Raw genomic sequence first — 21135 nt, 5'->3', positions numbered from 1 at the left:
GGGCAATTCTAACTTTCTTTCTTTTTAAGTGCCCCCCTTGTCTTCTGTTATGGGTTAGGATGAATAAAAGTGCCCAGCTGGCCTTTGCCTTGGTGGGTCTCTTCCTGTTTCTAACCAGGAGTCGGCAACCTTCAGCACGTGGCCCATCAGGGTAATCCACTGGTGGGCCGCTAGACATTTTGTTTAGGTTGACCTTCCGCAGGCACAGCCCCCGCAGCTCCCAGCATCTGCGGTTTGTCATTCCCGGCCAATGGGAGCTGCAGGAAGTGGCGGCCAGCACATCCCTTCAGCTCGCCGCTTCCTGAAGCTCTCATTGGCCAGGAACGGCAAACCGCGGACACTGGGAGCTGTGGGGGGCTATGCTTGTGAACGATTAATGTAAATAAACTGTCTCGCAGCCCACTAGTGGATTACCCTGATGGGCTGCATGCTGAAGGTTGCCAACCCTTGATTCTAAACTATGCTAACAGCTCCTTCTGTACTTGCAGCTTCTTCCAGGTCTTCTCCATTTTGCCATCCATTTACCATATCCCTAGGAGCAGCGGTGACCATTCTGCTTGGGACTGTGACAGGTTTGACTGTTCTGAGTAAGTTCTGGCTCCTTGTTTCAAAGCCAAGAAGTCACAAGAAGGGGAGGGTTAGTTCAATAATGGATTAGACATGCCATAGGACCTCCATTTTTATGATCATATCTTCCATCCCTAAACCATCTGCCCTGCATATTACACTGGAAACACAACAGCTAGAGATTTCTAGCACTCAGCCATTTTAATTGATGAAGGAAAATAGAGCCCATTGAAGAGGGAAAGAGTTTGCATTTAGAAAAGCTTGGCATTTTCTTTCACTGCTCCTGCTACTTGTCCATTTGGCAAGATGAGACAAGTGTAAAGCAATGACTGAGGCATAAAAGCAAACCTCTGCCAGAGGCAATTCAGAGAGACAATCAGGCCATCTGTGGCAAAAAAAAGGACAATATTAGATGGGCCTCATTTTTCCTCGATCAGCTCATCACAGGGTGACACTGCCCTTAGGAGTGAGCAGGGCCAGTGCCTCTGTGACTCGTCAGCTGTCTCCCAGTTGTTTTAAAAGAACTTCTGAACGGCCATACTGCGTTAGACCAAAGGTCCATCTAGCCCAGTATCCTGTCTTCTGACAGTGGCCAATGCCAGATGCTTCAGAGGGAATGAACAGAACAAATAATTAAGTGACTGTGATCCATCCCCTGTGGCCCATTCCCAGCTTCTGGCAAACGGGTTAGGGACACCATCCCAAAAGAGGGCACCTGGGCTGAGAGGGAGAAAAACCTGGTGAGTCAAAGCTCCCAGAGAACAGGAGATGGGAGGAGTTGTCTGGTAGAGCCTATAGGGAGCAGATTCCTCTCTGCAGGCCTTCCCTGGAAAGAGGTGGGAATTATTAGGAAGGCAGTGGAGGGGTTGGCTAGCTGACCTTCCTGAGCCAGACAGACAAGCCAGGAGAGAGCTTAAGACTGCGAGCAGCAGAGGGAGATGCTTACTGGCTCGTGGAGCCAGAGATCTGAAGCTGAAGGGACAGAGAGAGCAGAAGGCTGGGAGAGGCATGGTGAGGGATGCCAGAGCCTGTGGTGAAGGACGCTGATTGATTTGATGTTGGGAATATGATTATGGGACTTGGGTTATGGGTTGTGTGCATGGGACTTTGGTAATTAACCCTGCAAGGACTATGGTTGTACTCAAAGATAGTTTGGACTATTTACTGGGGACTCTGAGAAAGGGGAAACTGAGGCAGGTGTGCCTCTCATGCTGTGGCTTGCTGTAGAAGGGCACTCCAAGCAAGGTTGCTGTTTGACACAGCTATCCATTTTGCTTAATCCATTTAATGTATTTATATCTCTATGTGTTTTCTATTTAAGTCTTTCAAGGCTCTAATCTCAGCTGCCTCAACAGTGCCCAGAATTTGTCTGAGGAACTCAGTGGAAATACCCAGAATACGTCCGATGACCTTCACAGAAATACTGTGATGATGCTGGGCAAATTAAGGGAACATTTTTGTGGGGAGTTAGAGAGCGGAAAAGCAGGTAACAGCCTCATGTGATATTCTCCTTCCTATGCATCACTGAAGCATGTAGAAACCTGTATCTTTATTAATAATAGTTCATAGTTTTATGACTGTAGGCATTTATAAAGCCCCAATCACTGTAGTATCTTGGTGCACTTTGAATAATTTAGAGGAGGTTTAGAAACAACATTTCCCCCTCTCCCCAAATAGACAGCAAATACACCATCACCCTCTGCAGCACTAAACTGGCTACCCAAAAAGGACAGGGGGTGGACCACCTAGTGGCCTGAATGGCTTTCCCGCAACTTGTACTTACTATAAAGTCTGAACAGAGAGATGGATCTTACATCACACTTCAAATGGAGCCAGACTCAGATCAGATATTTTTTCCAGCAGAAGCGAATTCCAGAGGTGAGGACTGGAACATCCTGTCTATGGTGCCCATGAGTAGCCCCCCTCAGGCAGGCGGCAGGAGCATTCCTGCTGAGCATAGATGCAATGACTGGACAGAGAGAGAGAGAGCTGGGGCCTAGAAACAGGCTCTTATAAGTGATGATCAGTGCTTTGATTATCACCTATCGATGACTTGGCACCTCGGGAAGAAAAAGGAGCGTGGGTATAATAAGCTGCTGTTGCTCTGCACCACTTAGAAAAAGTGGGCAGCTGCATTCCGTATTAGGTGAAGCATCTAGCTGGTTTTTAAGGGAGTCCCCAGGTAGCGTGTGTTCCCGCAGTCTAGCCTTGAGTAGACAAAGGCAGGGATTTGCCATGTCAGGCTCCACATCTGAGAAGAAAGGATGGTCCATGAAAGAGAGAGGGACTGGATAATGAGAGGAAAACGGAGGGTGGAGATACTCCATTGATCTCTTTATAGGACTCTTTCTTTACCCTGTAGAACATGCCCAGTGTGAGTACTGCCCAGTTGGATGGGTTCTGCACCATGGGAAATGCTACTATTTCTCGGAGAAGAAAAAAAACTGGAGTGATAGCAAGTGGTACTGCAGCTCACAGGCAGCCAGCCTCACTGTGATTGACAATGAGGAGGAGAAGGTGAGAGAACACCTCGTTCACAGTTCTAATGGAGAAAGGGGGAGCGATCCAACAAAGGAACATAAGAAATACCATACCAGAAGGAAGTCAAATGTAGCTCACTTCCTGCCACAGAGGATCAGACCATTGTATGGCCTGTATCAAGCTCCTGACAAACCAGACATGACCTGGAATCCATTTGTCCTGGGTCCTTCATCTACTGCACCACTACTGGATCAGATCAATGGTACATCTAATCCATTATTCTCTCTCAGCTTTTGCCATAGTGGAACAAACCAAAGGCTCATCTAGCCCTGTATCCTGTTTCTGACATGGTCAATGCAAGATGCTGGTGGGATGTACATCCGCAATGCCCTATTATTATACTGGGGGATAGTGGAATTGCTTCCTTGAAAGTCCGTCTTCTCTGATTTTTTTTCTGGGGGTCTTGTTGTGACAACTGGTCTATAACTTTTCTCTGCTCAGAAAATTACCGTGGAAAGTAGGCTAAGTTATTTTCAATTAAAAAAAATGTTATAAGCGGGTGCAAAAGAATCAGAGAGACTGGATTATCTTAAACCAAAAAGACCACATTGATATAATCCAAGGACTGTTGAAATTATGCTTGTTAAAACATTATGTGGAGCCAGATATTAATGAATTAAAAATGGTATGTCAGTTATTAGGCCTAATTGCTGAACAAAACAATGAGAGATGGACTATCCCACCCACCATTCCTTTTGTGAGTCCTTAAAGAAAAAGACTTCAGGGGAGAAAGGACTGAGTTTCACCATCATGGCTGCCATCCCCACCACCTCCTGGGATCCGTGGGCCTTCATTATCCTAACCTGAGAGTATGCCTGCACAGGGATAAAAACCCACGGCTGACCAGGGTCAGCTGACTTGGGCTCTTGCTCCAGGGCTGACAAATGACTGCGTAGATGTCTGGGCTCAGTCTGGAGCCTGAGCTCTGGGACCCTGTGAGGGTGGAGAGACCCAGGGCACAGGCTCCAGCCTGAGCCCAAACATCTACAGAGTGATTTTTAGCCCCATAGGCCAAGCCCCACCAGTCTGAGGCAGCTTCCTGTGTGGGAAAGTGAGATTATGCCAATAAGGCCCCATGTCACTTCACAAGCTAACCAGAGTCTCTTCAAAGTATCCTACTTCTGTTTAAGGACAAAGTACAGTAATAGAGAGCTTTCTATCCAAAGTATACTAACATCAGAGAATCCTGGAAAGGCCTTATTATTATTATTATTATTATTATTTATTATTTTTAGGCTGCACTTAGTCCAGTGCCTGCACCCCACTAGCCAGTTCAGTTATTGTTCCTTGCAAAATATGCTCACTGTTCATTATCTAACTCATTTCTTTAGAAGTTTCTAGATATGGTGTTTTAACCACTTCCCCAGGGGACTATTATGTATTCACAAGGGGAAGTTTCAGGGTAGCAGCCATGTTAGTCTGTATCCGCAAAAAGAAAAGGAGGACTTGTGGCACCTTAGAGACTAACAAATTTATTTGAGCATAAACTTCAGTGAGCTACAGCTCACTTCATCGGATGCAGCTCACGAAAGCTTATGTTCAAATAAATTTGTTAGTCTCTAAGGTGCCACAAGTACTCCTTTTCTTTTTACAAGGGGAAGTGAGTGTTGCACCCAATTAATATGGGCTCAGAAAGAATAGTCTTGCAGTTAACACTGAGGTCTGGGAGTCAGGAGACCTAGATTCTATTCCTACTCTTGTCACAAGCTTGTATGACTTTTCAAATTACCTAAACTCTTTGGGTCCAATTCACCTATGTTCAGAAGGTCAAAAACAGTGTCTAAGCACCACTTAGTGGCATTCATTGGTCTGCTGCACAGGTGTGAATTTCACTCTTTGTACCTTAATTTCCCCATTCTTAAAATGGGATTAATAAAACTAAGCTGATATTCATAAAGAACTCTAGAATGGAAGGTGTCATGAAACTGCACATTATTATTATTTTATTTATGGATTATTTCCCATAAGAGCTTTGGGACAACTGGTTACACGTTTTTCTTTCTTTTGCCTTCATTAATATTATCCTGTCAATCTGAAACAGTTTTGGTCTTGTATCTTCCAGACCTTTATTATGAACAGGATGAAGATGGAAAAAGGCTACTATTGGGTTGGACTCAGTAAGGGGAAGGACGGATGGCTGTGGGTGACTGGTGCTGGGTTACCAGCAGAGAAGTATGTTGAATCCATTCCCTTTTATTATTATTAATTTTAAACTATTTGGATCAAATAAGGATTCTATTGTTTATGCAATGTTCTTACTGCACTAAACGAAAAGATCATCGGACTGATGAGACCCCTGGCCCATCTAGTCTGGTATCCTGTCTGTGGCAGACAGGGCCGTCCTTAGGATTTATGGGGCCCTATGCAGTATTTTTAAACTGGTGCCCTTATGCACAACTGCGGCCGGTGTTCACATGTGTATTTTAGATAAGGGTGGTCTTTTAAAGGCTTTATTTAAAAAATGATACGCATGACAATCCAAGCATTTAAGGCTAAAGATGAATACTCAGATTGTGCATCTAAAAATCTATGCAAGGATTTTTTAGAGATCTGATTTTATAATCTTCAGCAACACACTAATGAAATATTTTTAAAGCAAATTTTAAATTAAGGTCCTGTAGACTAACATGTTCTGAATAAATATTACAGTAATGCACAACTGTTTTTGTCAGTAAATTCAGAAACTGAGAGTGTGTATCTGGTGTTTGGCAAATGCCTGTTAAATGGCTTCATTACCACTTGAATGGCTCTTTAACAGTTTCAGTGTGGTGCTAATAGGTCTGGCAGGCTGGAAGGCTTTTTCACTTTTAAGTACTAGATCCCCTCCGGAGGAAGACTCACCAGGCTGCAGCAGCCAGCTGTGGTGGGAGCCTGCAGGAAGGGTCAAATTAGAACAGGGATAGGAAATGGCGGGAGGGTGGACACTAAGACCCTAAGGACAGTCCTGGTGGCAGAAGGCAGTACTTGATGCTTTTGAAGAAGGTGAAAGTCCCCCAGAATGCAATCCTATGTTCAACATTGCACAACTGGAGCAGGGGTCGGAGCATAGGAGAAATTCCTTTTGTCCCCCACAGGTGATCATTTCATGCCCTGAAACAAGATACTGAGCTACAACTACTGTTACTGCTCATGAAATTATGCTACCTCTTTTAAAACCAGCTACAGTACTAGACTCTCACCTCCTGCAGCAGTGAGTGCCACAGGTCAACTGTCTTGTGTAACAAACTTTCATTTTATCCATTTATAATTTGCTGTGTTTTCCTGTGTTCTTGAGTTATTAGGGAAGGGGATGGCAATTAGGAGTACCTGAGTGACCACCTCTACCATTCCTTTTGAGGAACACCTCTATTTAATTAATTACATAGATCTGTTTTATACTGCTGCCCACCATTGTAGTATCTGGGGCCAGATTTGTAAAGGCATGTAGGTGCTTAAAGATGTGGGTAGGCACCTAGTCAGAATTTCAAAAGTGCCTAGGCACCTACTTCTCATTGATGTGAATGAAATTGGGTGCATAGATGCCTAGTGGGATTTTCAGAAGCACCTATCTGCATCTTTAGGTGCCAAATACCTTTAGAAATCTGACCATCAGTGTGCCTTCCTTGTAAGACCTATACCAAGTTCAAAATCCCTTGTGGACTTCTCCCTTCTAAGTGTTAAAACTTCTGGGATATGGGTTTTGTTTTACATTTTGTTAATTTCCTATTTTTGGTTGGTCAGTAGGTGGGGGTTTAAGGGGTCAGTGTTTTGAGTGTTATTCTTACTGTAGAAAGGCTTTTTTAAAGAGGAAAGTTTTGCAGCATTTCCTTAAGACAGCCAGACTCTTGATTTGCCAGGTCTCCTCTGGAAAATTGTTCCACAGCCACATCCCGTTGGCTGAGAATACTTTGTGCCCAGCTGTCATGTGGGCATTTCTGGGATTTGTGACTGTATTGTCCCAAAGGGGGACAGCAATCTCAGTAGTTCATAGACCAAAATTTGATTTTTGATGGAAGCTAGGGCTTAATTCACTAATTGCTTTGAGAAATAGTAACCTTAAACTGACAGCTGACTAGGAGCCAGGGAAGGGCTTGAATACAGGCCTGATGTACTCGCAACTGCCTAAACCATGGAGAGGGGAGGCAGCCACTTTCTGTACCAACTGCAGCCTGTACATTTTTTTTTTCACATTCAGCTAAGGATACAGTGAATTACAGTAACCCGGACTGGATGCAACAAATGCATGGATCACTATTGCCAGATCCTCATCTGGAAGGAAGGAACTAGGTTTCCTAGCAAGCTAATAGTGAAAGAGGGCAGTTTCAGATACTAATGCTCCTTGGATCCAAGGAGCTGAGTAAGGAGTCCAACCGACCCCCAAGCTTTTTTACCACTTTGAAGAATGGGGGCTGTGTTCCTTCAATAGAAGGTCATAACAATGTCTCATCTAGTTCTTCAAAGCATTTTCTCTCTCCAACCAGCATCATTTGGGTCTTGCCCGCATTCAGCTTAAGCCAATTGCTCTTCATCCAAGAGCTGATCTCTTGTAGGCATTTTGACATTTTAGTAGTGTCCATGGTTGCATCAGTTGATATTGCATTCCCATCTTACTCTCTTCCATCTCAAGATTATGCCAGTTGGCATCAGTACTTTCTGCCCACTTATTATGTGTAGTATCATAGCACCTAGGAGCCCTAGTCACGGACTAGGGCCCCACAGTGCTAGCATTGGACAAACACTGAACAAAAAGGCGGTCCCTGCCCCAAAGTGCTTACAGTCTTTAAAATTCCTCCCGTAGTTTGACTTGAAAACAGGATTCTTCCTTTCCTTTCCTAACCTGTTGTGTAGAGGTGCTTGGGTTTGTTCTAGATAACCTGCAAAGAAAACAACATATTGGGCCCTTGCCAAAAATGGCCTGAAAGGGTTCCGGTTTTTGTTTTGTATTTTATTTTAAATTCCCCCCCCCCCCCATCAGAAATTCAGGTCTTGTCTATCCTCTCTTAACTGAGAGACTCCATGGACAATTGGAGAACTAGCAGGTTTATGACATCACAAATACCAAAGGAGTGAAACTTGAATAACTGAGGTGAGGGCAGGGCAGAGCAGGAAATCCTTAGCCAGACTTTTTAAAACTGTTTGCTTGCTTCTGTTAATATCTATTTAACTCAAATGGTTGCGAGTAAAGCTCTCTTAGTGAAAGCTGTTAACCTGCCCAACTAGCACATCATTGGAGTAAAATCTACTTCTCTGACACTTTTCCATTAGGCTTCATGTTACTGGCAGCAGCAGCAGCAGTCATAGCTGTGTTGTTTGTGGAGTGGACGAGATTCTGGCTGAGAGCTGTTTCAACCCCAACAAATGGATCTGTGAGAAAGCCACCATGGAGTTTCCAACGGTGGAGAGGGTCTTACTGGATTGAAATCCCCTCCTTGGTCCCAACAAAAGCTTGGTAAAAATAGGGCAAGGAGCACTGTTACATCAAATGCAATACTTTGGGCACAATGTAAGATTTGAGGCTAAAAGACTAAATAGGCCAAAGACTGAACTTCTCTTTTCCCTTGAGCTAGTCTCCGAAAGGAGAATCCCTAAAGGTATATTCCCAACCGGTGTGCGGTCAGGCCCAAACAGCTGTGTGTGGAATTTTTTAAAAACTACATGAGAACAAGTAGTTCTGATTGGCCACCTTCTGATTGGAACAGCCGCCTTCTGATTGGCCATCTGCCTCACTGCCCCTCAACGTCCAGGGGCGGAGCAATGGGTCAGCTCCTCTGCCCCTTCCCTTCCCTCCTGCAGCTGCCAGCCAGAGGTGAGGGGAAGAGCCCCTAGAGATCGAGGCATGCCAAGGCAGAGAAAAGGTTGGGAACCACTGATGTAATGTACAAGGGAGAGAAAAAACAAAAAATTAAAAAATCTTGGCTGAAGGTGGAACCTATGCCAAAGCCTAGCTACCCAAGCTAAGAATCTTCAGGTTAATGTCTCCTACAGCATCTTTGTAGAACTATTGGTCTAGCCAACATCACATCCTTAATACTATATTTTCCCAAGCCCCTTTCCCAGCAGAAGCAGCAGCATCGGTAACCACCCAGGCACCTTCCACCTCCCTGGCTTGTACAGAAAAATTGAATTGTATATTACATAATTTTTCTTCCCCCTCAAAGCTCATTGGGGCACTATCTGTTTCTGCCCATCCCCTCCCTTTGCAAGGCCTGCCAAAAAACATTTCCCCTTTGTTTGAGCATAACTCCATTTAAATTTGCTGTGCAGGACCTCTAACTTTTTATTTGACTCAAAAAGCCAAGTACACAGGCTATTTGTTTCAGGGAGGTCTTGAGATGAGATCTAAGAATCGGGAGCTAGAGATCTGGCTTCTCATCCTGGCTATGACACTGATTTCCTGTATAGCCTTGGGTCTCTCTTTGCCATAGTTTCCTGATACCTGAAACTGGGATAATGATAACTAACATGGCTGCTACTCTGAAACCTGGGATAATGATACTTCCCTACCTCACAGGAGTGTTGTGAGGCTTAAGTCAGACATGGCTGTGAAATACTCAGATACTACAGTGATGAGTGCCATAGGAATGTCTATAAATAAACAGGCAACCATCTGTAATTAGACTGTGGAATCCATATAGCTCAACCTACAACAACCCAAAATGCGGGACATGAAAAAATCATTCATGCAGGAAGTTTAGAATGCTGTGGGATTTGTTCCTTTAAGGTAAATATCACTTTCTATAACCTTAGGTCAATGATTCTGTATTCCAGATATAAGCAATTTTTCAACCATGAAAATGAGGAGACCCAGGGCTTGAGTCGTGCCAGAATGTTCCAGAATGCCGTTCTGTCACTTTTTTTGTGGTGAAACTGAGTTTGGCAGAGCACTGGGGTCCGTTGCCTCTCACTAGCTCACTCCACCCCAAGCCAGGGGAAGGTGCTCTGGCCCACTGCTGGGATGCACTGGGGACTCTGCCAGAGATCCATGCTGCTGATAGATTGCCAGTGCCAGCAGTGAGCCTGTGGGGGTGTCACAGGACGGTTTTTCCACATTTTCCCATGGCAAACAGATTTCTAGGATCCCTGCATGAGACTCCTACTACTTCTATAGTGCAACCATCATTTAGAACAGCGGTCCTCAAACTGTGGGTTGGGACCCCAAAGTGCGTCGCTACCCCATTTTAATGGGGTCACTGGGGCTGGCATTAGACTTGCTTGCCAAAGAGCCCTGAGTGGTGTGGCTCAGGTTACAGATCCCAACCTGGGGCTTAAACTCTTGGGCTTCTGCTTTGGCCACCCACTCAGGGCAGTGGGGCTCGGGCCAGTTCAGGCTTCAGTCCCCCCTTCTGGGGTCATGTAGTAATTTTTCTTGTCAGAAGGGGGTCATAATGCAATGAAGTTTGAGAACCCCTGATTTAGAAAAAAACAACAAAATAAATTCCATATTGTCTTTTAAATCTAGTAGATTTAGTCCATACATTTTGATTGTATAAGCATTCTACCTTCTGTAAGGCTTACAATAGAAAAAAAGACATTATTCACATGTAGAAAGACAGTTTATCTGATTCACAAGACACACAAATGTGCAGTTTCTAATTTGGGGTGAAAAGCATATTAGAGTCAGATCATCTAGTCTGACCTTCTGTATATCACAGGCCACCAGCACCCACATACTAAACCCAACAACTGAAATTAGACAAAAGTATTATAGCCCACAGGAGTCTAAATTATTATGTGCCATAGGCAGAGAATAGGAGAGACTGAGGTACACCACTGCCCAAAGTCCCCACAATCGTAGAGAAATGATGAAATGAGATACAGTATACACCTGTTTATCCAAAACCCTGTTATCCTAATATCTGCATTATCCCAACCACTTCCTTGTTCCTCAGCCTGAGGTACATGCTTCAAAGGGCATCCATCTCATGCTGGAGGACAAGGAAGGGATTGGGATAATGCAAAGGTCTGGATAACGGAGCAGAGACTCCCAGCCAGGACTGCGAGGAGGAAGAGTATCTGAAGTGGTGGTTTCAGGAACAGGGAATGCTCTGGCACACCTTATAGTCCCTCTCCACTATGAAGCATGACTTGCTGTGGCCCAGGGCTGAGGCCAAAGTCAGAGCCCCACTGCCCAGGGCTGAAGCCGAAGCCTGAGGGCTTCAATCCTGGGCAGTGGCAATCAGGCTTCAGCTTCAGCCCTGGGCAGCGGGCCTCAGGTTACAGCCCCCTTGCCCAGGGCTGAAGCCCTCAAGCTTTAGCTTTGCCCTTCCCCTCCCCGCAGGGTGGTGGGGCTTGGGCTTCGGCCCTCCTGCCCGGGCGGTGGGGCTTGGGCTTTGATTCCCCCTTCCTGGGGTCATGTAGTATTTTTTGTTGTCAGAAGGGCGTCATGATGCAATGAAATTTGAGCAACCCTGGTCTAAATAATAGTAGTATTAAGGAGAACCAAACAATGCATATAGGAGTGTGACATGGAGGAGCATTGTCTGTGATAATCAGTAATCACATTTACCTCTGTCTTTGCTTACTGGATCCTGAACAACCCAAATGAAGTTAAAAAGGCAGAGAATATGGCATTAGTAACACAAATGTCTCCCCCAATTTCCACAAATCTTACTCAGATATGGCTTGTATTGTAATAATCATAATATCTAGCTCTTCTATAGTGTATGTGTCTAGTTTGTACTGGTACAAACAATCCTGCCATAACAGACAGTTTAAATAAGCATGGAAACATTAGTTTTACATACAGCTCGTCTTTGGTATTTGCTTAGGGCAACAACTCCTTCCCCTCCTCCCTTCGTTCCCTCTCTCCCCCGTGACATTAACCACAAGGCAGCACATTTCCCATTCTCATTCCCCACCACAATGCTTTTGAGTCTGCACACACTGCAGCTTTTCCCTACCTCTAATACACAGCCACTCATTTTACAGTCACCGCCATTTGTGGCTCACATTTCAGTTCTTAATAGTCCCACTGTATAACAGACTGCTGGGGAAATGACTGGGAAAAGGCTACTGTAACCTACAGGAACAAGCCAAGCAGAAGCAGCTCCCTGAGGACGTGAGGGAGATCACTGTCTGTAACAAGCTATCTGTGCGAGGAGAGGACGGTATGGGAGAGGGGATTAGGGAAATAAGGACACTTACTCTTGTTCAATCACTATATGCAAGGTAGCGTATTTGCATATACACCTATGTACCAAAAAATCAGCTTTAAAACCAGGATGAGCGGCTGTAGCGCCAGATCCTCAGCTGGCCAGAGCTGCCAGATCCACATCTGGCCACCCCTTCTCTCTGCCCCCTCAGGGGAATGTGGCTACCACCCCATGGGAGCTGTAGGGCACACTGCAAGCCCAGAGCAGTGGGCAGCTGGGAGAGAGATGGGACTAGCTAGCGACCCCTGCCTGGTGCCCACCCGTCAGAATTTGCAGCTGTGCTGGTGCTAAGCATACACCTACCAACTGAGCCTGCTGCTCAGCAGCGCAGATGTGCTGAGCAAGCTCAGTAACATCTGCTGAAGCCTCTGCCCTGACTCTGATCTCACAGTCACTTGGACAGACAATCTGCTCCCTGCTGCTCACAGGGGTTGGCAGGCTGGGAGCAGATTTGGGGAGCAGAGGTGGGCTGAGTTTGTGTTGGGGAAGCTGACCACCCCAGAGGGGCAAACAGCTGGAGGCAGGGGGCAGAGAGGGGCTGAATCAGGGATGGGTGGAAGCAGGGGTTGGGCAAGGGCACTGCCAGTCAGGGGGAGCGGGGTGACAGTTATCTCCAGTGGGGAGAGCCAGCTGTCATGGCTGCAAAAATAGGGTGTGAGGGGCAGAGGGGCTCCCTCTTACCCCCTCCCTGTAGGACGGTACCTCTCTTAGTACCCTCTTCCCCAGGCTGTGCTGTTAAAGGCCTAGGCAAGGCAGCTCTTCCCTATCTCACATGATGTACTATTGAATCAGTGTGGAATAGTTTACGACCGTGCACTGCGTCCTTCCAAAAATTCTAATTGTCGTCCATGATTTAGTGTTTAAAAGAATCCTTCTCCATTTCTATTTCTGGATACGTCTGGCAGCTGTTCACAAAGTTGTCTGAGCTGCTCTGGTTACCTGAATTGGGGTGTCTTTTTTCTTGTAATTCATGGTAAATGTTGTTTCGCTCTGTCATAAATACAAAGGGAAGGGTAAACATCTTTAAAATCCCTCCTGGCTAGAGGAAAAACCCTTTCACCTGTAAAGGGTTAAGAAGCTAGGATAACCTCGCTGGCACCTGACCAAAATGACCAATTAGGAGACAAAATGCTTTCAAAGCTGGAGGGGGGGAGAAACAAAGGTTCTCTCTGTCTGTGTGTTGTTTTGCCAGGAACAGAACAGGAATGGAGTCTTAGAACTTAGTAAGTAATCTAGCTAGATATGCATTAGATTCTGTTTTGTTTAAATGGCTGATAAAATAAGCTGTGCTGAATGGAATGTATATTCCTGTTTTTGTGTCTTTTTGTAACTTAAGGTTTTGCCTAGAGGGATTCTCTATGTTTTGAATCTGATTACCCTGTAAGGTATTTACCATTCTGGTTTTACAGAGGTGATTCTTTTTACTTTTTCTTCAATTAAAATTCTTCTTTTAAGAACCTGATTGCTTTTTCATTGTTCTTAAGATCCAAGGGTTTGGGTCTGTGTTCACCTATGCAAATTGGTGAGGATTTTTATCAAGCCTTCCCCAGGAAAGGGGGTGTAGGGTTTGGGGAGGATTTTGGGGGGAAAGACTTTTCCAAGCAGGCTCTTTCCCTGTTATATATTTGTTAGACACTTGGTGGTGGCAGCAATAAAGTCCAAGGGCAAAAGTTTGTACCTTGGGGAAGCTTTAACCTAAGCTGGTAAAAATAAGCTTAGGGGATTTTCATGCAGGTCCCCACATCTGTACCCTAGAGTTCAGAGTGGGGAAGGAACCTTGACACACTCCTTTAAATTATTTGCTTTTCAAAATGTTATTTTTTTATTACTCTTAGCACTTCATCATTAACATTGTGCAGATGGATGTCGTGCTATTAAATTGATATTTTAATAGCAAATAATCATTGAAAATATTGATCGTTGCTAGTAGCTTCAGCAATCACATCTCAGTGTTTCTAGTGCAATGTTTCCTGTTTGTACTGCAACATTAGTTTTTTTATTCTAAATTTTTGTTCTTTTTTTCTTTTTAAAACACAAGTTTATTCTTTGGGATCATGCGACTTTAAGGCTGACTGATTTTCTGGTTTGGTGTAAAAATTTCTTCCGTTTCCTTTGATCCACCAATGGGATTGCCTTTGTCAACCGTTATTTTGCCTCTTTATCCAGGACCCTAGTGCTAATTTTCACACAATCACTTATGTGTAGAACTTGGTTCCCAAATATTCACCACAGGCCAGATTTTTAATGGGTGAAAACACCTAGATGCTTTTGAAAATCCCACTAGTTGCCTAAATACCTTTAAAATATGGGGCAAAGGGCATAGGTGCTGGAACTAGGGGTGCTGTGGGTACTGTGGCACCCCCTGACTTGAAGTGGTTTCCATCATATCCAGGGTTTACAGTGTGGTTCAATGGCTCTCAGCACCCCCACTATACAAATTGTTCCAGCACCCCTGCCAAAGGGCGCTATCTTGTATGAAATCCTTCTCAAAGGCAAATTTCTACTGTAATTTTTATTGAATATAGGTATACAATCCTGCAATAGATTGATAATCACCAGTATTCAAAAATCATGAATTTTGCACCTGAAAATAATGAAATTAAAATAAATAAATGAATACATTGGGTGGATCTTTTAATTTGTCTTTGTTTCTGAGATTTTAGGATGTATTCGCTTCATACTTTTGCTTCAGTGGGGACTTAGACACCAAACTCTGTGAGGTGGTGGAGCTTAGCACACACCTCTCTCGTCAGCATCTCCAATTGGCTGGCTTAGGCAGCTCCCAACCTAGAGCGTTGGCTTTTGTGGATCCAGCTCTGAGGTCTCTCTCTCTCTCCACATTCATTGTATAGGGAGCTTAGGCTCCTAACTCATGATTTGTGAATCACAGGGGTGTTCCTGTGACTTTCCTGGTGCTTAAAAGCTAGGCATTATGAAACTGGGCATTGCAATGCCTAAGTCCCTTTGTGAATCTAGCCCTTAGGCTTTTTTCTCCCTGCTAAGAAAGGTGAAATTTGTTTTGTTCGGCATGGGCTAACACTAATGTATGGATCTCTATTGAGGTTAAAATCACAGTGAGGACAAGGCACTTTGATTTTAGAGCAGTGAGGAAAAGGCATAAGAAAACAGAATAAAATCAGGGGGCAATATGCTTATATGTTTGTGCCAAAGTAGAGAAGTGCAAATTTTGTTTTGAAAACTTGATCAATGTGTGTAACAGTGACAATGGGGCCAGAGGCGAAGTTTGTATAAGAAACAATGGTGGATTTTCTACCTCATAACTTGTGTTTAAAATGTATTCGTAAGTATTTCAAATACTGTTCACAATGTTTTACAATAGTTTAAATGTTTTGTGTACATTTAAATGTTTGTTTACTATAGGCCATTCAGTTTCAAATCTACACTGGAAAGAGACTAATAAAGAAAATACAATACCTTCATTCAAGGTTTTACATATAATAGACCTGTGGTTTAACTCTGTAGAATGCTTTTCCAAATTATAAAAATACCTTTCTTTATTTGTGTCCAAATGTAAAATAGAGATTTCACAATGGCAGTAAATTGTGATGGGTGTCCCCCCAACCATCACAATTTACTACCCCCGATCAGGAGATGGGGAAGGGTAAGAGTTAGCAAATTGTACCAGGTGTATCCCCATTCATCACAATTTTCTACCTCTAGAGCAGAGGATGGGCAAAGATAGAGAGAGCAATTTCTGACAAGTGTACCCGTCCATCATAATTTTCTACCCATGGACAAAAGGAAAGGGAAAGGTGAGAGGTAGCAAATTGTGCCAAGTGTAACCATATCCATTAATTTGCTACCCCTGGATTTGAGGATGGGGAAAGGTGGGAAGTAGCAAATTATGTCTGTAGCAGTTTAACATTATACTAAACCTGCACTGGCCAATCTGAGCCTGAGAAGGAGCTAGAATTTACCGATGTATATTGCCGAAGAGCCACAGTAATACGTCAGCAGCCCCCCATCAGCTCCCCTGCTCCCAGCACCTCCCACCCGATCAGCGCCTCCCCCTCCCTCCTGATCAGCTGTTTTGTGGCATGCAGGAGGCTCTGGGGGGGGGGAGGGGGAGGAGCGAGGACATGGCAGGCTCAGGGGAGGGGGCGGGAAGGGGTGGAGTCAGGGCAGGGTCCAGGGCAGAGCCAGGGGGTTGAGTAGTGAGCACCCCTGGCACATTGGAAAGTTGGCACCTTTAGCTTCAGCCTGGAATCGGTGCCTATACAAGGAGCCGCATATTAACTTCTGAAGAGCCGCATGTGGCTCTGGAGCCACTGGTCGGCCACCCCTGTGCTAAATTGCTGTCTGACGGATTGTGCTACCAGTAGAGATGTTCTTTTGCTGCTCTGTCACAATTTGCTACATCTCGCCTTTCTCGTTGGTGGAGAGGTAGCAAATTATGACATATGGGGTTTTTTGGGGGGATACTACACTGGCCATGAGGGAATATGGGTGATGTGATCCTGGGGGCTCCTCAGCAGCCCCTCCTGCCAAGTGAGGGTCAGACACCACAGGGGGGACCTGAACAGTTGGTCATTGGGAGGAGGGGGCCTGGGACTCCCCAGCCGCCTGCTGTCCCCAGGTGTGGGGCAGAGCTCAGGCTGCTGTTCCCCTTGCAGGCAGTGTCGGGGGAGGCTTTTCCCTCACCCCGCCTGGGAAGAAGCCTGGCCACAGATCAGTCGGGGCAGGGAGGGGTGTTTTGAGTCAGGGGAATATTCTGTCCCCAACTACAAGCGCTTCTGGTGACAGAAGGGGAAGGGGCTCAGAGACTCTCTTCTTTGTGGCCTGGACAGGTCCCCTCTGGCTCTGCCATGCTCTGCCCTCCCACGGGAAATGTCACTGGCCCAAGTGCCTGAGGTCATGACCGTCTGCTGTTTGGCCCAAATGGCTGAAGTTTTTCAGCCACTCTGGATACATTTCCCCCAAAAACTTCCAGGTCAGGGCAATGCTTGAAGCAGAGCAGGGCCCAGCCTTCCTGCCCTGCTTCTCCATGTGCTCACTTCATGGGCAATCAGCCACCTAGGGTTGATCTACACTAGAAATTTATAGGGGCATAGGTACCTCTCTCAGGGGTGTGAAAAATTCACTCCCCTGAGAGGTGTAGTTAAGCCGACCTAACCCCTGATGTAGACAGCACTAGGTTGAATTCTTTTGTTGACCTAGCTACTGCCTCTAGGGGATCTGGGTTATCTACACTGACTGGAGAACCCCTCCCGTCAGCATAGGTAACATCTACATCTACAGGCTACAGCTGTGCCTCTGTAGTGGTTTAAGTTTACATATACCTTTAATTTGTTGCCTGGAAATTAAAAAATTCTATCTTCAGAGGCTCCCTAAAATCTTGCATTTTGTCTCAAGCTGTATTAATACTTTAAAAAGAGTTTAGAATAGTATGTACAGTATGATGTTACTGCTATAGAATAGTAGTATAGTATGATACTACTTTCAATACTTCCTCCTGAAAGCCCCATGGTTTTATTGTAAAGAAAATATTTTAATGGGGAAAGGGCATTTGACTGGTACAAGGGGAGGGAGGAAAGTCCAAGCACAAGAGGTGGCATGGAAATAGATATGGAAAAAAAAATAGGAAAAGGTTCACAGACAGTGTCAGGAGGAAAAGTATATCAGCATATAGTAATAACTTTTGACATTCCAAATTCCCTTTTTGTTCAAACCAAACCCCCATTCCATAACTTCCCCAATATTTGGGAGGGACAGAGTTCAAAATCACAACCCACAATCAGAGCTGAATTTTGTAAATGTCCCCTAATTTTAGAAAGGGACAAACCAGCATCATGGATGTGAACACTTTTGAAAATGTTAGCATGTTTGAAATCCATATTAAATTTTTACATCTTGAACTTGACTGTAATAGAAACTGTGATTAAAAAAAATAGAAAAACATCTGTAATCCAAAAAATAAAAAGTTTTCTGTTACAGTAGTCCAGTGGCAAAGTATCAGTACTAAAGATTCCAGCAAAATTCAAGGGTAAAAGTCTGGCGCTGTTGAAGTCAATAAGATTTTTTGTCATTGATTTCACTGGGGGGAGGCGGGGGAGAGATTTCACTGCAAATGTTCAGGCTTTGTTGTTATTGAGATTACAATTGGTTTATTTTTCTTTTTAAATGTAACCAGTCAATAAGGATGCTAAGAAAAAAGCCAGCCTGATACCTTTAATCCACAGCAATTGTTAAAGACACATGTCATGCTGTCCTTAATTGTGAGCATTTTCTAAGAATTAATATACTTATTGATGTCATATTAGTGTCCACAATAGTCATATATTATGTTAATACATTGGATTTGTGCCCATTCTTCTTACTTGATTCTTGCTTACCAGTAGTTATCTCTTCATGATTACAAAAAATAGCAATTAAATAAAGATGTAACTCGAGACCGTGTGATTGTTGAAGTTGCTTCTGGAGATATTTGCTTTTTCCCCCATCTGGACTTTTATTTCCTATGGGATTTATTTGCAATCTGCTGAAGGAGGATCTGAGGGGAGTTTGCCAGATCTGGGGCTGCATCATTCAGCACATCTGGAAGTGGTTTATGGGGCTCTTTCACTCCGTCAGTGCAACGTCTGGATTCTGAGCAGCTTCTCAGAGGCAGAAAAAGGAAAGAAAAACCAGCACCTCTCCAAAGTACACTTAAAGGATTCCCAACTTAAAAGCATTACTGTGGCCCTTTAAGACTCATGTATCTAGGATTTCCAAGGGGAGTCATGGGCCCGGCAGTTTTGGCATGAGTGCTTGCAGTTTTGGGTGAGCTAGGAACGGAGTGTTGTCGCCCTGCAATTCTTCTGGAGAAAGAAGCCGTGAGTGCTGTGCTTCGTTTGAAAGGTAAAGGCTAATTAAGCAGGAAATATCTAAACAGTAATGTCACTGTTTCATGTGCAGCTTTCCCTGCTGCTGCCCCTCATTTTGTTATATGATCTGGCAATTGTGTCTAGAGACGTCAGATTCCAGTAATCCGTGTTTAGGAAAACTAAGGGTAAATGTTTGCAGAGATACAAGTCGAGTTCATTTCTTTCTTCCAAAGCTACAAAATGCAGGCCACTGATATTAGGAATCTCTTCAAATATTGAACAAAAAGTTTGATTATATTTGAGTCTTTCTAGCTTTGGATTTTAAAGATTAAAAATTTGGAGCGATTTGGACTGCTTTAATTATTTCTGGAGCTAGTGTAGGGTTCTGACAGGCCAGCTGCACATCGTAGTGACTGCAAGTTACGTTTACAGTGTGGGACAAATTCTAATTGCAAGAGTGACATCCTGGTCCTATTGAAATCAATGTCAAAACTGCCATTGATTTCAGTGAGGCCAGGATTGCACCACAGGAGTGAGAATTTTGTCCACTTACAAAAATTACTGATTCAAATTTCCAGACTAGAAAGGAAAAAAATGTGTGTTCTGTACACAAGAGAGGAGATTTCAAAAGGCAAAGCTCTTCTCTTGACTGCCTGCCTGATCTACTTACGTATGTAAATCAAGGGGGTTCTGTGCATATGGAGAGAGCAGAATATTGGAGTCCAGATAAACAGTGCAGATCTGATAAGAATTTAGCCCTAAGATAACTATTACCTTACACTATGTTTATTAATCTGTTTGTTTTTTTTCAAATCAGTCACAATATTTACGTGCATACAGACTGTTCTGTTTATGTGTTCTGTTTAGAATTCAACTTGTCAATCAAAATTGGAGACTGACTCGAGATCTTTCCGTAAACTCAGAATTGACCAATAAGACATAACTGTATTTTGTGACTCAGCTTTCAAGAATTCATACCACTCTAGCCTCCTCTCCCGTCTCAATTAATCAAAATGAATTATATTTAAAAATAACAAACATAATATCTGTATCTCCAGGCATGAAAATATGGAAAAAGGGGGTTGAGATGCCATGAATAGCTACGTTGCTAGAGGGAGAAATGTCACAAGCATACATTGTTTTCTTTTTAGCCTGTGGTGCTGTGTAGTTCTTTGTTTGTTTGTTTGTTTTAATTTTTGATATCTCATCTCATGTCTTCAATAACTTGTTTCCTGATGTTTCAGTTTGCTTTCATAGGTTTACCAGCCTCAGGAGATTGGAATGTAAAAAGAAATTCCCCTTAAACATATTGCTCCAGATTATGACTGACCCTCCATAGGTGTAGCAGAGGGGCCAGAAGGCTAGCTGTGCTTGGGAGCCCGAGGAACGTGGGCTGGCTAGCACCAAAGGCAGCTCTTACTAGGGGCAAGAGAAAGGCCTTGGCTGTGCTCCCTGTACACAACAAACTGTTGTCATCAGAGCCCTTGCAGGAGTGTCAAACTAATCATCCTTTTTGTTTCCAAATGTGTGCCTAGTGGGGTATTTTATTTTTAAAAAGAACTGTTTACAAGGGATTTTTTTAAAGGCCTATGACCAGAGAAGAAACAAAATAAATAATATTATGTTTTTTAAATGATGCAACACAACATCTCTTTGATGAGCCCATCATTAAAATCAGTGGGAGTTGTGATAGGTCTGAATTTGACCCATAAATTTAAAAATAAATCATCATCTGCTTTTTACTATTAAGACTTTCTAAATTTGTACTGCCTAAAGTACAAAGAAAAAGGTAATTTGGTTTCTAAAATACAAGTAAATGTGGGATTTTCCCATAAAAGTCCATTAAGGGGATTTAATACTTTCCTCAGAGGCATCTGATACTGACCACTTTCAGCTCTTGACGACAATGACAGTTTTAAGGAAACTTCTAGTTGCTCCAGCGCTATAGATGATGTGGTTAAAATGCTCATGGCCAGTCCACACCAACGCTCTCCCCTTGTTGCTACGACCTGTTGAATTATGCTGTCCCCTGGTTGCTGCCACCAGTGAAATTACACTGATGTTATAGCAGT

General features: G+C 43.9%; 1 protein-coding gene across 4 annotated transcripts in view; it reads left to right on the top strand.

Moving 5' to 3' along the window:
* Positions 1–1645: 1645 nt before the first annotated feature.
* Positions 1646–21135, top strand: part of GLT8D2 (glycosyltransferase 8 domain containing 2) — a 35138-nt gene continuing 15648 nt past the window's right edge. The window contains exons 1-3 of one of the 4 annotated variants that reach the window (XM_043519404.1): positions 1646–2053; positions 2930–3084; positions 5171–5280. The gene's annotated coding sequence lies outside the window, so the exon portion shown is untranslated. Of the gene's footprint in view, positions 2054–2929; positions 3085–3149; positions 3311–5170; positions 5281–13418; positions 13463–18758; positions 19098–21135 lie in introns of those variants that run through there. The other 3 variants (XM_043519411.1, XM_038391938.1, XM_038391947.2) reach the window with 3 other exon arrangements.

Source organism: Dermochelys coriacea, chromosome 1 (assembly GCF_009764565.3).
Source record: "Dermochelys coriacea isolate rDerCor1 chromosome 1, rDerCor1.pri.v4, whole genome shotgun sequence".
Lineage (NCBI taxonomy): Eukaryota > Metazoa > Chordata > Testudines > Dermochelyidae > Dermochelys > Dermochelys coriacea.
This window is presented reverse-complemented; position numbering and strand designations above follow the sequence as displayed.